Consider the following 14,844-nt stretch of genomic DNA (forward strand, 5'->3'; position numbering starts at 1 on the left):
CCACTCACCTCAGCTTCCCAAAGGCACGGGATTACAGGCTGAGCCACCGAGCCCGGCTCCTTCGTTCTTTATTCAGTAAATATTTATTGAGTTCCTACTATATATACACCAGGCAAGATCTTCACCCTTTTAAAATATATTGTCTCCTATTCCTACCAAAACCTTTAGTTTAAAATTCCACTTATGTGTCCTTCTGCTATTCGTGACCACCTACTAAATCCCAGCTTCCAACCCTACTCCTATCTCTCCTACAGCCCTCTGTGAGCTCCGACCCCATCACTCTCTCACTCAAAAACATTCCATGATTTCCTAATGTTTATTGAATCAAAAAACTTTATTCACATGCCCAATAAATGTTTATTGTGTATCTACTGTATGCCAGGCTGTGTTCTAGGTGTTAGAGATATAGCAGTGAGTGAGATAGACTGACAGACAAAAATTTCTGCTCTCATGATGCTTATATTCTCATAGGGAAGATAGAAAATCAACAAAATAAATTTGTAAAGTATGTTCATTGATAGTAAGTTTTTTGTCTGTTTGGGTTTTTTGTTTTTTGTTTTTTTTTTTGAGTTGGAGTCTCACTCTGTTGCCCAGGCTGGAATGCAGTGGCACGCTCAGGGCCACTGCAGCCTCAACCTGCTGGGCTTGGGCGATCCTTCCACCTCAGTCTTCCAATTAGCTGGAACCACAGGTGTGTGGTACCATGCTCGGCTTATTTTTTGATTTATTGTAGAGATAAGGTCTTGCCAAGTTGCCCAGGCTAGTCTTGAACCCCTGAACTCAGGCAAACCTCTCTCCTCGGCTTTCCAAAGTGGTGAGATTACAGGCTTGAGCCACTGTGCCTGGTGATAGTAAGGTCTAAGAAGAATAGGGCAATTGAAGAAGGTTAGGAGGGTGTGGCTAAAGTAACATTTTGTATAGACTAACCAGGGAGAAAATGATATTTGAGTAGAAATCTAAGAATGTGATGGAAGAAGTCATGTGGATCTCAGAGGGAAGATCATTCCAGAAAGAGGCACTGGCAAGTGAAAGGGCCCTGAGGCAGGCACATGCTGGCCCCATTCAAGAACCAGCAGTGAGGTCAGAGTGGCTAGAGCCCAGTGAGGAGGGAGCAAGGGAGAGTGCTGGGATATGAGGTCTGAGAGATAATGACTTTCACTCCAAGAGTGATAGGGAGTCCCTGGAGGCTTTGGCCGGAGGAGTGACATGAGATAATTTGTTTTGCGGAATTATGCTTGGTTGCTGTGTTTAAGGCAGAAGGGAGAAAGGGACCAAACAAAGAGACCAGCTGGAAGGTTTCTGTTTGGCCTCAGCCTACTTTTCCAACCATATCCTCCTACCCTGCAACCATAAATTCATCTTTCTTGAATACAGTTTGTACCTGCTGATCTTTGATGAATATTAATGATAACAACTGGAATAATAACTACTGTTTATTAAGCATCAGTAACTCCATTCAAGCACTTTTCATGCATTATCTAATTTCATTTACAAACGTTATCTCTTTTCATGTTGATAGTTTGTCTCCATTTATTAGGAAAGCTGAGACTTTTTACAAATTGTCGCCAGTTGGAAGGCCCCTGGGCCCAACCACAGTATGTAGAACAACTGATGTCCCTTTGGTATCACATGATCTGTTTGTATTTTTGAGACCACATGATCCTCTGGGCATTTTCTCATTGAAAGTCTTCACAAAGGAAGAGGAGGATGTTTAAGATAATTTCTAAAGGTCAATATTCATTTTCTGGATAGCAAAAGGGAAGCAAAAGACATTTCAGGCAAAGAGACTAGCACTGCAATAGTTCAGAGGTACCTTGTGGAATAGTGAGGAAACTGTAGTTTGTCAGAGTGTAACATTTTGCAGGGATGAATTACGTAGAAAACAGATCTGGAAGGCCTTGCATCAAAGAGCCCGACTTCCTTCTATTTACAGTGAGGGGCTATGGAAAGGTTTTTAGGTAAAAAGCAAACAAAAATATAGTTTAGGTTGAGCAAGTAAGAGTGTCTAGAAATGGTGAGGACCATGGCTATCTGGAGACTGTGTTTCCTTTCTAAAGAAAGCAGCCACTAAGCTCTTGCTGATGGCTGCCATACAGAAGTACAGGCTCAGTTTTGCCACTGGGTAATCTAGATTTTTACATAAAATCTACCAATTTTTTAATGCATTTGCAAAAACTTTTTTAAAATGTTAATTGCATGAGCCATATAAGCACCCCACAGGAGCCACCATTTGGGGGCCTCCTCCTTGGAGTATGAATAAACTCCAAGAGGACAGGGGCTTTGTCTGTCTCGTTTGATACTGTGTTCTCAGGGCCTCTCACATAGTAGGTGTTTAATACATATTTTAAATGTATGTGTACGGATTCGTTAATAGCATTCCTATTTTAGACTTGAGGAAACTAAGGTTCATGGAGAATAATCCCCGAGAATACATGGGAAGAAGCCAAGCTCAGGTTCAAGTCCAAATTCCTGAACTTTAGAATAGACAGACTGATTTGCAGGAGAGATGGAATAAGTGTAGAAAAAGCTCTTCATCAGACTCAGTCATCATCCCCTATTTCAGGGCTGTTCCCACATGTTACCAAGTCCCTGTGCATGGCTCCACCTTGTTTTAAATCCCCTGGGAAACTCCTGATCACACTATCTGAGACTGTATTTTTCACTTCTTATTTTGCTCAGACATAGGAATCAGAGACGAGACAGCCCACATACCACCTGTCCCTCCCTAGCACAGTGACATCTGCATAACGTTGAGCTGCTAGCAGTAGCAATTTCTTCTGGGACTTTTGAATCCAAAGAAGGACCCACCAGACCTACGCTGGCTGGGTGCCTGGTCAACTAAATCCCTTGGGGTAGCCAGAAAGCTTCAAAGTTCTATCTGCTCTGGTTCACTATTTACAAAACACTATAAGCAGAGCTGGGCATGGCGGCTGCACAATAGAAATGGAAGGAGGTGGGGAAACAGTAGATGTAGTGAAGAGGTGTTTGAGGAAATATAATACCAACTGGAGGTTTCTAAAATAAGAATCAGGATTTCTACTAAGACCTACTCAGTTGAAATAAAATGGATCCTTCCTGCCTTCCTTTCTCTTCCTCTAGTCAGTTAGTGAATAAATATTTGACAAAGACCTTCAGTGTTCCACTGGCAGATAATGATGTGAAGGATGCCCATGAGCTGAGTGTATTATACTTTATTCATAGATTCATGCTTTTTTGATTTGTCAAGGAAAGATAAGGAGAGAAAGAAACCCTAGCATGTTTTGCCAATGATTGCAATTCATGGGGAAAGTTGCCCTTGTTGTTACTGGTCTAGCTGTTGTTCTCCAATACGGGTTATCTTCAAGTAATTTACCTATATTAGCTTTTCTGAATCATGCCAGGATCTTACACTATGAAGGAAATGTTGTGGCTGAGCATTCTCTCCCTCTCTGTATGGAAATGCCCTGCACAGCATTACTGGCTAGTCAGCCCGGTTCATCAGAGGATTTCTTTTTTATTTAATTTAAAAAGTGTTTTATTTGAGGGCCCACTGCTGGTAATTGGTGAGTAGGAAGTTAATTTCACCTTATCTGTCTGATTCCGTGCCCTTTCCATTAGGTCACAAAGGGGGCGAGAGGATTGGAGCTTTGGAATGTTAATCTTGCCCAAAGGCCTGAAGTAACATCTCAGGACATGAGTGTTGTGTGACCATCTGTCTGTCCTAAGAGTGGCAAGAAGGCAACATGCTCTGTCCTTGACCCGGCCTGAGCCCAGGGGCTGGATCTGGAGTTCTGGGGCCTGGGAACTTCTCTGCCTGCCTAAATGTCTGGAGGCCCTGAGAGTTTCACTCTGGCTCAGAGCAACCTCCCAGTTACTATTCTGTGCTTTGGCAAGTGCCAGCTTGTCTTCCCTTCCCCACCCAGTCAGGGAAACCAGTGGCATTTCTATTCAGGCCCAGACCCGTCTGGCTGCTTGGATTCCACTGCCTAGGCAGGCAGCTCATCTCAGCCTAGTGGCTATTTCTCTCTGATTTTTGTCAAAGAGAAATTTCCATTTCAGCAGTTGAAGGTGATGAGGGTAGATGGCCATAAAGAGTGGGCTTAAGCTACAGAGTGGTGGGGTGGAGGTAAGTGTATGGAGGAGGAAAGATGGGAGGAAAGGGAAGCTTTAGCGATTCCATTCCTGAGGCTGCTTCACCCCTAAATCCCAAGGCAAATAAAGGTGTTGGGTGGGTTGGGCTGCCTGTCCAGCTGCCCAGCACTTGCGTTCCTGCCCCTAGAGAGCTGAAAGGAGTTTTCTCACATTCCCAGATGAGGGTGGGAAAGAGGCTGGGCCTGGGCAGGTCTGGAGAGTTCTGTTCCTGTACCCCTGGGGGAACACGCCCAGACTTGCTGACCTCAGGTAGGAGTCTGTCAGGTAGGAAGCTGGGTGTCTGAATGTGTGAGTGTGAATGTGTGTGTGTGTGCGTGCGTGTGTGTGTGTGTGTCAGGAAGCACAGAGAATAGGGCTGCCAGATTTTGAAAAAACAAAAACAAACAAAAAATCCCCACAAAACAGGATATCCAGTTAAATTTGAATTTCAGATAAACAACAAATAATTGTTTAGTGGATCTTTGTATTCGTTATTTATCTGAAATTTAACTGGGAATCCTTGATTTTATTGGCATCCCAGGGGGTCAGGTTCAGGGAAACTAGACTAAGACTGAAACTCCGTTTCTTTGCCTTTCCAAATTCAGTGAGGTAGGACCAATTCCTACACATAGCTCTGCCTTGACCTGCTTCCCACCTTGAAGTCAGAGAATTCCTTGGTCATTGGCTTTCCAGGGCACTGCAAGGGGCCCAGCCCACATGACTAGGGCCCCTTAGTTCTCAAACTCCAGAGACTTTCATGTCAACCCTTAATGCTCCATCCTGGAGCCCCTTTGAAGATGAAAAGCTCTGCTGAGAAGTGGAGTGCTCTGTTGTTGTAATTAACTTAATTAAAAGCAATTTTTCTCATAGTCCCACAGAAATCTGGGAGACTTCACTTCTTATATGAAATTCCCACCTCACTCTCCCAGGAGATGTACCCAGGACTGATCCTTTGGACTGGGTTAGCATCTTTGAGAGACTTAAACAAACCAAGATGAAGAATGGACTTCCTGCTAATCTAATCATGTGGAAACTCAGTGTCTCTGGGATTCCTACATTAAAAGAAACTCAGGCTGGGTGCAGTGGCTCACACCTGTATTCTTAGTACCTTGGGAGGCCAAGGTGGGAGGATCACTTTATGCCAAGCGTTTAAGACCAACCTAGGAAATATAGCAAGATCACATCTCTATAATAAGTAAAAAAAAAAAAAAAAAAAATTAGCTGGCTGTGGTGATATGTGCTTGTTGTCTCAGTTATTCAGGAGGCCAAGTCAGGGGGATTGCCAGGTGTTTGAGGTTGCAATGAACTATGATCATACCACTGCACTTCAGTCTGGGCACCGAATGAGACTCTGTCCCAAAAAAATGAAGAAATACTTTAAAAAAATGTTTGAAAGAAACTCAGCCTCTTCCTTAAATGCTGAAACATAGGGAAAAAACTTTTAAGAATGAGCATTCAAGCCGGGCTCGGTGGCTCAGCCTGTAATCCCGCGCCTTTGGGAGGCTGAGGTGAGTGGACTGCCCAAGCCCGCAGGTTCGAGACCTGCCTTGTCAGGCAAGACCTCATCTCTACAATAAAATAAAAAAATTAGCCAGGCATGGTAGTACGTGCCTGTAATTCTGGCTACTCGGAAGGCTGAGGCGGAAGGATCGCCGGAGCCCAGCATATCGAGGCTGCAGTGGCCGGGAGTGGCCTCTGCACTCCAGTCTGGGCGACAGAGTGAGACTCCAACTCAAAAAAAAAAAAAGAATGAGCATTCTTCAAAATAATATACCCTCCAGTGGGGTATGATGGCTCACACCTGTAATCCCAGTATTTTGGGAGTCAGAGGTGAGAGGATTGCCTGAGCTCAGGGGTTTGAGACCAGCCTGAGAAATAAAGCAAGACCTGTCTCTACAATAAATCAAAAAATCAGCCAGCCATGGTGGTGCATGCCTGTGGTTCCAGCTACTTGGAAGGCTGAGGTGGAAGTATCACCTGAGTCCAGCAGGTCAAGGCTGCAGTGGCCATGAGTGTGCCACTGCACTTGAGCCTGGGCAACAGAGTGAGACTCCGACTCAAAAATAATAGTAATAATAATATAATACCCTTCATAGGAAATAACCCTGAACTAGCTTTTCTTAGAGAAAAGGCTAGTGTTTTCATTTTTAAAGTCAGGAATACATCATTCCTGTGTAGTTGACAAAAAAATTTCCTGTGTAGTTGAGAAAAAAAATTTTCCTTTGTATCCCAATACTCAACTTTTACACACACTTCCCTCATCTCTCTCTCTCTCTCCCTCCCTCTCCCCTCCTCTATCTCAGAATTATGATATATATTTCTACAAATAAAAAAATTTTTTTGAGTCGAAGTCTCACTCTGTCACCCAGGCCGGCGTGCAATGGCATGATCATAGTTCATAGTTCATCATTGACTCAGCCTCTGGGATTAGTCGATCCTTCTGCTTCAGTTTCCAAAGTAGCTGGACTACAAGTGCACACCACCATGCCTGGCTAATTTTCATATATATATATATTTTTTATAGTCAAGGTCTTGCTATGTTGCCAGGCTGGTCTTGAATTCCTGAGCTCAAGCAATCCTTCTGCTTCGGCCTCCCAAAATGCTGGGATTATAAGTGTGAGCTACCACGCCCAGCCTGGCCTCATCTTTCTTTGCACTTGAACCTGCCCTTTCCCAAATACATTCACCATCATCCACCTTAGCCATCAAAGAAACTACAGTTAATTACTTTAGGGTTGAGGGACAAATTACTCAACCATTTATCTGGCTCCCAAATCCCTAACTGTATCTTCAGGCAGAGCTGAAGGAGCTATCAGTTTGCAGAATAAGGGTAGTACTGTACTCCACTGCATTCAATGCTAAATTACAGACAATTTTGCAATACACCTTCATGGAATTTTCAGTGTAAGCCTTTTTAATAACCGTACGAAAGGATATTTCAATGACAAATTTTATTTCTAGAATTTTTAGTTCTAACTAGAATGAGTTCATGGAGAAGAAAGCAAGAAGACTAAAAATGTACAGGAAGATGACAGAAAACCTCATTCATGAGAAATGTATGAGGGGAGACCCAAAAAATCCTGGAATTATTTTTTGGAGGATGGGTCTCCTGTAGTTGAGGCTTCCCCTGCTAAGCAAGCATTCTAGGAACCCATCAGCATCAGTGTACCAGCTAGTGTTGTTGTGAGAGGTTGTGTTCAGCTTCAGTGAACTTTTTTTCAAGATTTTTTCCCCATTTCTTGATGGATGATTTACGAGCACACCTGCCCACAACGCTCTGAGTGTTCAGCAGTTTTTCACCAAACATGGCATGACCCCCATGACCCACCCTCCCTACTCACCCAATCTCACCAAGAGCCACTTTTTTTGTTTGTTTCTTCAGATGAAGAAAGTTCTCAAAGGTAAATGTTTTGCATAAGTGGAAGAGGTGAAACAAACAAACAAGCAAATGGCAGAAGCACGAAAAGGCATCAAAATTGATGAGTTCCAAAACTGTTTTGAGCAGGAGTGTCTTGATAGGTGTATTGCATCAAATGAGTACTTTGAAGGTGACTGAAGTTTACACATGCAAGAATAAATACATAATTTTTTATGAATAAATTCTGTTTTTTGGGAGGGGTCCCCTCTCATATGGCTGTTCAAGTAAATATGAGAAAAACTAATGTTTTAGGGCTTCACTATTTGAAAACGAAAGGCTGATCCCCCAATGGAAGGTAAATAATTGCCCAAATAAAAAGTTAAAGTTGCTGAAGCCCATTACACCAGATGTAACAGGCTCCGGGGTTAAGGCTGGGATGTTAAGTTTACACTGAGGAGTGATTTGGTAACAGGCAAAAGAAGAATGTTAGTTTGAACTAATAGAAAGTTATGAAATCACTTTCATTCAAGATTATAATTGTTAACTTGATTTTTTTAAAAAGTGGGACAGCAATCTGTACCCTGAGGAATTTTTCCCTCTTATTTGCTCCAAAAGAAAAAAAATTATTATAAGTCATCACATTGATTGATGGTCCTAAGAAGAGTCATGATTTTCCTGGGCAGGATGGCACACACAAGACAAATAAGAAAAAAGTGCATCATATTTAGGTCAGGCCATCCTAGACTGAATTAATCATTCCTTCCTTTCTGTTCTCTCAGTGCATGGCTCACACTTTCATTAAAGAGTTTATCACATTGTGATGCTGTAGAGAATCATCGACTTCTATGACGGCTCTCTCCTGGACTGTGAGCTTCCTGAAGCCAGGGACTTTGATCTAATCTTTCACACAAATTCCCTTGGCACTCAATATATGCCCAGAGTGCAGTGGTGCAGAGGCAATGATCAGTTGCAAACAAAGCCCTCTAGGTTCTAACTGGATCTAGAGCATATATGAGGCATAAAAATCCTTTAGCACTTGACATATGACTGAGATTAGAATCCAGATCTAGATCTAGAGGGTGTTGAGTCCAGCACCCTCTTAATGTGTGACAGAGATTAGAACCTGGACCTATCTGAGTCCAGCACCTTCTTAATGTGTGACTGAGATTAGTACCTGGATCTATTGAGTCCAGCACCATCTTAATGTTTGACTGACATTAGTACCCGGATCTATTGAGTCCAGCACCAGTCTTACTTCCTTGGTAAATCTGCCTTTCCTGAGAAGAATCTGGGTTCCTGTAACACTTGCTACATATCTTAGCCTATGGCAATCATTGCTTTATCTCCCAACTAAACTATGAGATCTTCAGAGGAAAAGTCTGAGGTTTGAGCCTTTTTAATTCTTGATGTCTACTGTCATGCCTAGAACACAGTAACTGCTTGATAAGTAAATGTTTGATAAGTGAATGAATGAACGAATGAACGGATGAATGCTGAGCCCTTGCCAGAGATGAAAAATAGAGTGTAGTTAAACAGATATTCCACTAGAGGGAGGAGTGTTAGACCTTAATGCCCTCTAACACAGCACTGCAGGCTTGATCTCTACCAGATTAAAATAATCTGTTGAAATATTTTCTGTTTTAGGCTAGACCTAATGTAATTCAATCCCTGATAAACCTGAGGAAACATATGTATAAAAATCCACTATATTCCAGGCTCTGGGTTTAACAATGAATACTTCTTATGAGTACAAATGAATACAAAAGATAGGAACCTTATGGAATCACATTGTACAGTTCTATGTTATGGAGAGCGCATTACAAATATGATCTCATTTTCTAAAATCTGGTCCACCTAGAAATTTACTGCTCCTCACACGATAAATGCAGTGGAATCCGATGACTACATGGCTTTTAACTTCCTGTTGTCTTATATCCTTCACATCCTGTCTTGAACTCACACACACTTGTTCAGGAGGTCAGCAGGAAAAACTCATTCAACCTAAGATCTAGAGTCTAGCTCAATTTTGAGCTGAATACTAGTGTTCAATGAGTGAGCCTGGCTGACACATGCTCAGCCTGAGACTGCATTTCCCCAGCCTGAGTCACTGCTGTCCTTGTTGCTTCCTTAGCCTCCAGCACTGTTCAGTTCAGCATTTATCAAGCATGTGGTAATTGTCTGTGTACATATCTATACTCAGACAAAATTGTGAACTCCTTGAGGAGGATAGCATGGGTCATATATCTTTCTTCTAGCTTCAGCTGCTAGCATAGCATCGGGTGCGAGGTTAAGTGTTTAGTAAATTTTTTTTTACTAAAAAAATGGTGGTGGTGGTGAGAGATCAATTTTTGCCAGCAATCTTAGGGAGAGGCTGGATTGCTTTGGGTGTGTACAGAGCACATGTGTATACATGTGGTGGAAGAGCTGGTCTTGTATGTAGGAAACTGATTTAAGACCAATAGGAAGACGTGTGAACTCACATTCCTTCCCCAGAGTCTTCCCAAATCAGAAGCCAAGGTGTGTCTGACTTTTACCATTAGAGTCATACCTTTGGCTTACACATGGCTCCCTCTCAACATGTCTTTAAATCGTGTATCTTTATTATCACATAAATTTCAAATCTCAAACATCTTCAGTATCTGAGATGTACCCTCAAGCTGTGCTTCCCCTAACTCTGTGGAGAATCTCAGCTTGACCCCTGCTTACTCTCCGTAGTTCGCATTAGAAAGAAGTGAGTCCCTTTAAATATGAGGGAGACCCTAACAAACAAACAAAACCAGAATTATCTTTTGGAGGGTGGGCCCCTTGTAGTACTGCTTCTCCTGCTATGTAAGTGTTCTAGGAACCCATTGGCAACAGTGTTCCAGCTAGTGTTGCTGTGAGAGGATGTGCTTGGCTTCAGTAAATTTTTCTGGAGATTCTTTTAACGCATTTTCCCATTTCATGAGGGGTGATTTATGAGCGCACCTGCCCACACTGCTCTGAGTGTTCAGCAGTTTTTTACCAAAAACAGCATGACTCCTGTGCCACACCCTCCCTATTCAACCCAAGCAACTTTTTTTTCCCCCCATATGAAAAAAGTCCTCAAAAAGAAACACTTTCCAATGTGGAAAAGGTGAAACAAAAAACAGTAGAAGTACTTAAAGGCATCAAAACGGATGAGTTCAAAAACTGTTCTGAGCAGTGGAAAAAGCATCTCAGTAGGTGTATTGCATCAAACAGAGAGTACTTTGAAGGTGACAAGTTTTAACATGTAAAAATAAATACATTATTTTTTATAAATAAATTTCAGGGCTTTTTTGGTCCCTTCTTATATATAACATAAGTTCTTTCAAACTATATGCACCATAATATTTGCAAAACATTTAAAGCACATCAACTTGTATAACTCTGTGAGTTCATAATTAAAATAAAAACAAAAACTTGATTGGTTACCATTAGAAGACCCAGTGATCAACTCCTTATGTTGAAAATTTGCAAATAAAGAAAAAGAATTGAGGATTTATTCTTTCCTACACAAACTGTACCACTAGGTAACCAAAATTTAGTTAAGGTAAAATTTTTCTCATAGCAAGAGTACAGCAGTAAGAGAAGAAGAAATGTCAGAATTAGAATATCACCTCCTGAGTTAGAATTAGAACACATTAGTGAATTAACACATTTACATATTGAACATCAATGTCTGGTAATGTCACAAAAAGAAAGGCAACAGTACATCATATGTCTTTTGATGGAAGCATAAAATTTCAATTATAACAAAGTCTGATAAAACTTCTAGATCCAACGACCAATTCATGAGAAACAGAGAGAAGAGAAGAACATGTTAAACCAACAAAGAGTAAAAAAGAAAAAGACAACATTATGAGACAATCAGAAATTTGAACATTGACTGGATACACTGGGGGTGCAAAAACATTTATATTCATTTAAAGAGATGTTATGTATATATTTAGTTTACCATAATCAGAAATGTCTGGTGGTAACCACTTTGAGCACCTCTTGTAATTGCAGAAGTCAAACGTGACTCGTATTCACCACTTGTTATCGGTACATATTGAGTATTACAATCTTAATACACTTTTTCCTTTCTTAAAATGTGTATACATTTTTTGGCGCCCTCTGTATAATGATAACAAACAGTATCATCACTTTTTTAAGGTGAAATAATGCCATTGTGGCTATGTTTTTAAAAAAGGGTCCTTAGCTTTTAGAAATACAAACTAAAATATTTACAGATAAAATAATACAGTGTTTGGGATTTGCTCCAAAAATCATGCCGAGTAGGGGTAGAGCACTGAGTGGACATATTGATGAGACAAGATGGCATCAAATTAATAATTGTTGAAGCTGAGTAATGGGAACATGGGAGTTCACTCTATCATTCTGTCTACTTTTTATATATATTTTAAATTTTCCATAGAAAAAGTTTTAAAAAAAATTAACAACTTCCTGAATATTCAGATATTCTTGTCCTAAAGGATAGCTATCCCTCTCCCACCCCTTGATATCATTATCCTGAGGAGTCTTTGGGAAATTGCAAATACCCTTGGAAAATTACCTCGCTACTTCAATAACATTGCTTTGTAAACTAATATAGAAGATTATTTCCTGGACTGACTTTAAGCCTGAAAATACAGAATGCCCGTGTGTAGAGGTAAAAAACAAACAAACAAAACCTCGGGGGAGGGAAAGGAAGGACTGAGGGAGGGAAGAAGAAAGAAGAACAAATTATGTCTTCATTACAATTTTCCTGGGGACTTCATTTATTGACATATACATTTTCTTTGTGTGGGTTTTTTTTAAGAGAACTTTCACTGGAGGTATGAAAACATATTTAAATTCTTACCTCTCAGGTTACATTTTCACAAAGGATTCCCCTGTTATCTTGTCAAAAGCTAATATAAATATTTTTGGGGGAAGAAAGGGGCTCAGTTTCCATCACTTAGTAAGCCAATAATGAGACTACTTGGTGGAGTTAGGGTGCATTTGCCTGAGCCCAAGAACAGTCTTCCTGTACACAGGACCACAAACATGTGGAAACCAGGAGAGAGTAAGAGTCATCTCAAGTGCTCAAGAGTATAACTTTTCATAGAAGATTTCTGGAAGATCACCAAGAAACTGGTTGCTTCTGTAGAGGGAAACTGGGCACTTGGGATATAGTGGGAGGAGAAAAAAAAAGTATGGCTCTTTATTGTTGTTGCCAAGTTTACACTGTGGTCAGTACCTTAAAATATATGATGACATTTCACAAACAGCCTTTTGTTGACCTAAGTGACTGTACCTTTATCTTGGAATTAGAAGACAGATGGCTATTTATGGGTTCCTTGGCTGGGTCAGCTGCTGGCACCACCCTCTCTGTTTGCATATTTTCTTCATATACCCTTGCCCTGTACTCTGTTCCCCATTTGCAACTCCTCAGACTCTAATTAAGAGTTGTAAGCCGGGCTTGGTGGCTCAGCCTGTAATCCCGTGCCTTTGGGAGGCTGAGGTGAGTGGATTGTCTGAGCCCGCGGGTTCGAGACTCACCTGGGCAGGTGAGACCTCATCTCTACAATAAAATAAAAAAATTAGCCGGGTGTGGTAGCACGCGCCTGTAATTCCGGCTACTGGAAGGTTGAGGCGGAAGGATCGCCGGAGCCCAGAAGGTCGAGGCTTCGGTGGCCGGGAGTGACCACTGCACTCCAGTCTGGGCAACAGAGTGAGACTCCAACTCAAAAAAAAAAAAAAGAGTTGTAGATGGTATCCAGCGAAACTCAGATTTCCCACGGAAACACCCCTAAGAGCAGAGCAGAGTGAACATCCTGTATGGCTCCTGTTTTACATATTCAACTGAATTCTGTGGTCTACGATTTAGCATCTTGTTTTTGTAGAACATGATATTATAAGTTACTATTAGGAAAAGTGTCTCACCATGTTTATGCTGTGGTGTCAAGTAGCTCTGCACACTGCTGCATTTCCTTGGAGTATGGTGCCTGGTTTTAGTTTTTGCTTTTTCCTGTTTTATTTAGATGATTAGTCAATACATTAAAAAAGAGCCCATTTTAAATGTACAGTTTGATTAATTTGGTTTATTGTATACAAAGCATAACCACAACCATGACCAAGATATAGGACAGGTCTTCACCTTTAAAAGCTTTTTGCCCGAGTTCAGTTTTGAGACTCTGAATTGAGTTCTACAGCCTTTTCTAGCATGAATCTCAGGGTGATTTCAGGAAAGTCCCTTTACCTTTCTGGATGGGTTTCTGCTTTTATCAAATGAGGAAGTTGTAACAGATTTGTTTCCAGGGGCTCTTCCAACACTTTCTTCAGAAAATGTGGGGTGGGGAGAGGGCGGGAATCCCAGCCTTGCGTGTCCTCGTGCTTAATATAACACATGCAGGTGGCAGACCCTAGTGGTTAAAGCATGTGGCTGCATCAGAGAAAGTTAGATGGTACTTTTTTTTTTTTTTTTTTGGTAAAGATTCTTGCTCTGTCGCCCAGGCTGAAATGCAGTGGTGCAATCATAGTTCACTGTAGCCTTGGGCACAAAGGATCCTTCCAAGAAGTTGCGATTTACAGGCGCAAGCCACCACTCCTGGCTTTTTTTCTTCTTTTTGGTAAGATGGAGTGTTGCTATGTTGCCCAAGCTGCTCTCGAACTGGCATCAACAGATCCCTGGGCCGCCCAAAGCGCTGAGATTGCCGGCGTAAGCTACCGCGCAGGCGCATGTTACTTTTTCTAAGCATCAGTATCAGGCTTATTTATTTATTTGTTCATTTTTTGAGTTGAAGTCTCACTCTGTCACCTAGACCAGAGTGCAGTGGACGCTCCCGGCCACCGCAGCCTCGACCAGCTGGGCTCCGGCGATCTTCCGCCTCAGCCTTCCAAGGAGCTGGAACTACAGGCGCGCGCTACCACGCCCGGCTGATTTTTGATTGATTGTAGAGATGAGGTCTCGCCAAGTTGCCTAGGCGGTTCTCGAACCCGCGGGCTCAGGCAATCCACTCACCTCGGCCTCCCAAAGTGCTGGGATTACAGGCTGAGCCACCAAGCCAGGCCCAGACTTATTTATTAACAAGACCTGTTTGTACGGCGCTATGAAGATGAAGTGAAACGTGCCAGCCCCTTCAACGTTGGTTGGTATTTTTATTATGGTATAATATAAAGTCACTGCATTCGAACGTCTCTGCTACACACACTTACCATAACGCTTCCCACAACCAAAACAGAAGCACAAAGCGCCCTACCACCCACCCACTCCAGGAAGCTCCAATTCAGCCTGCCAACGTTAGGGACGCTGATAACAGATGGGCACGCGTGCTGCACTTCCAAAGAGCCTCGGGAGGGGGCAGAATCGGGAACTCGACATTTTAAAGTCTGTCGTACGAGTGCGACGT

This window comes from Carlito syrichta, unplaced genomic scaffold (assembly GCF_000164805.1).
Source record: "Carlito syrichta isolate Samal-C Ts95f unplaced genomic scaffold, Tarsius_syrichta-2.0.1 Scaffold304470, whole genome shotgun sequence".
NCBI classification, from domain to species: Eukaryota; Metazoa; Chordata; class Mammalia; order Primates; family Tarsiidae; genus Carlito; species Carlito syrichta.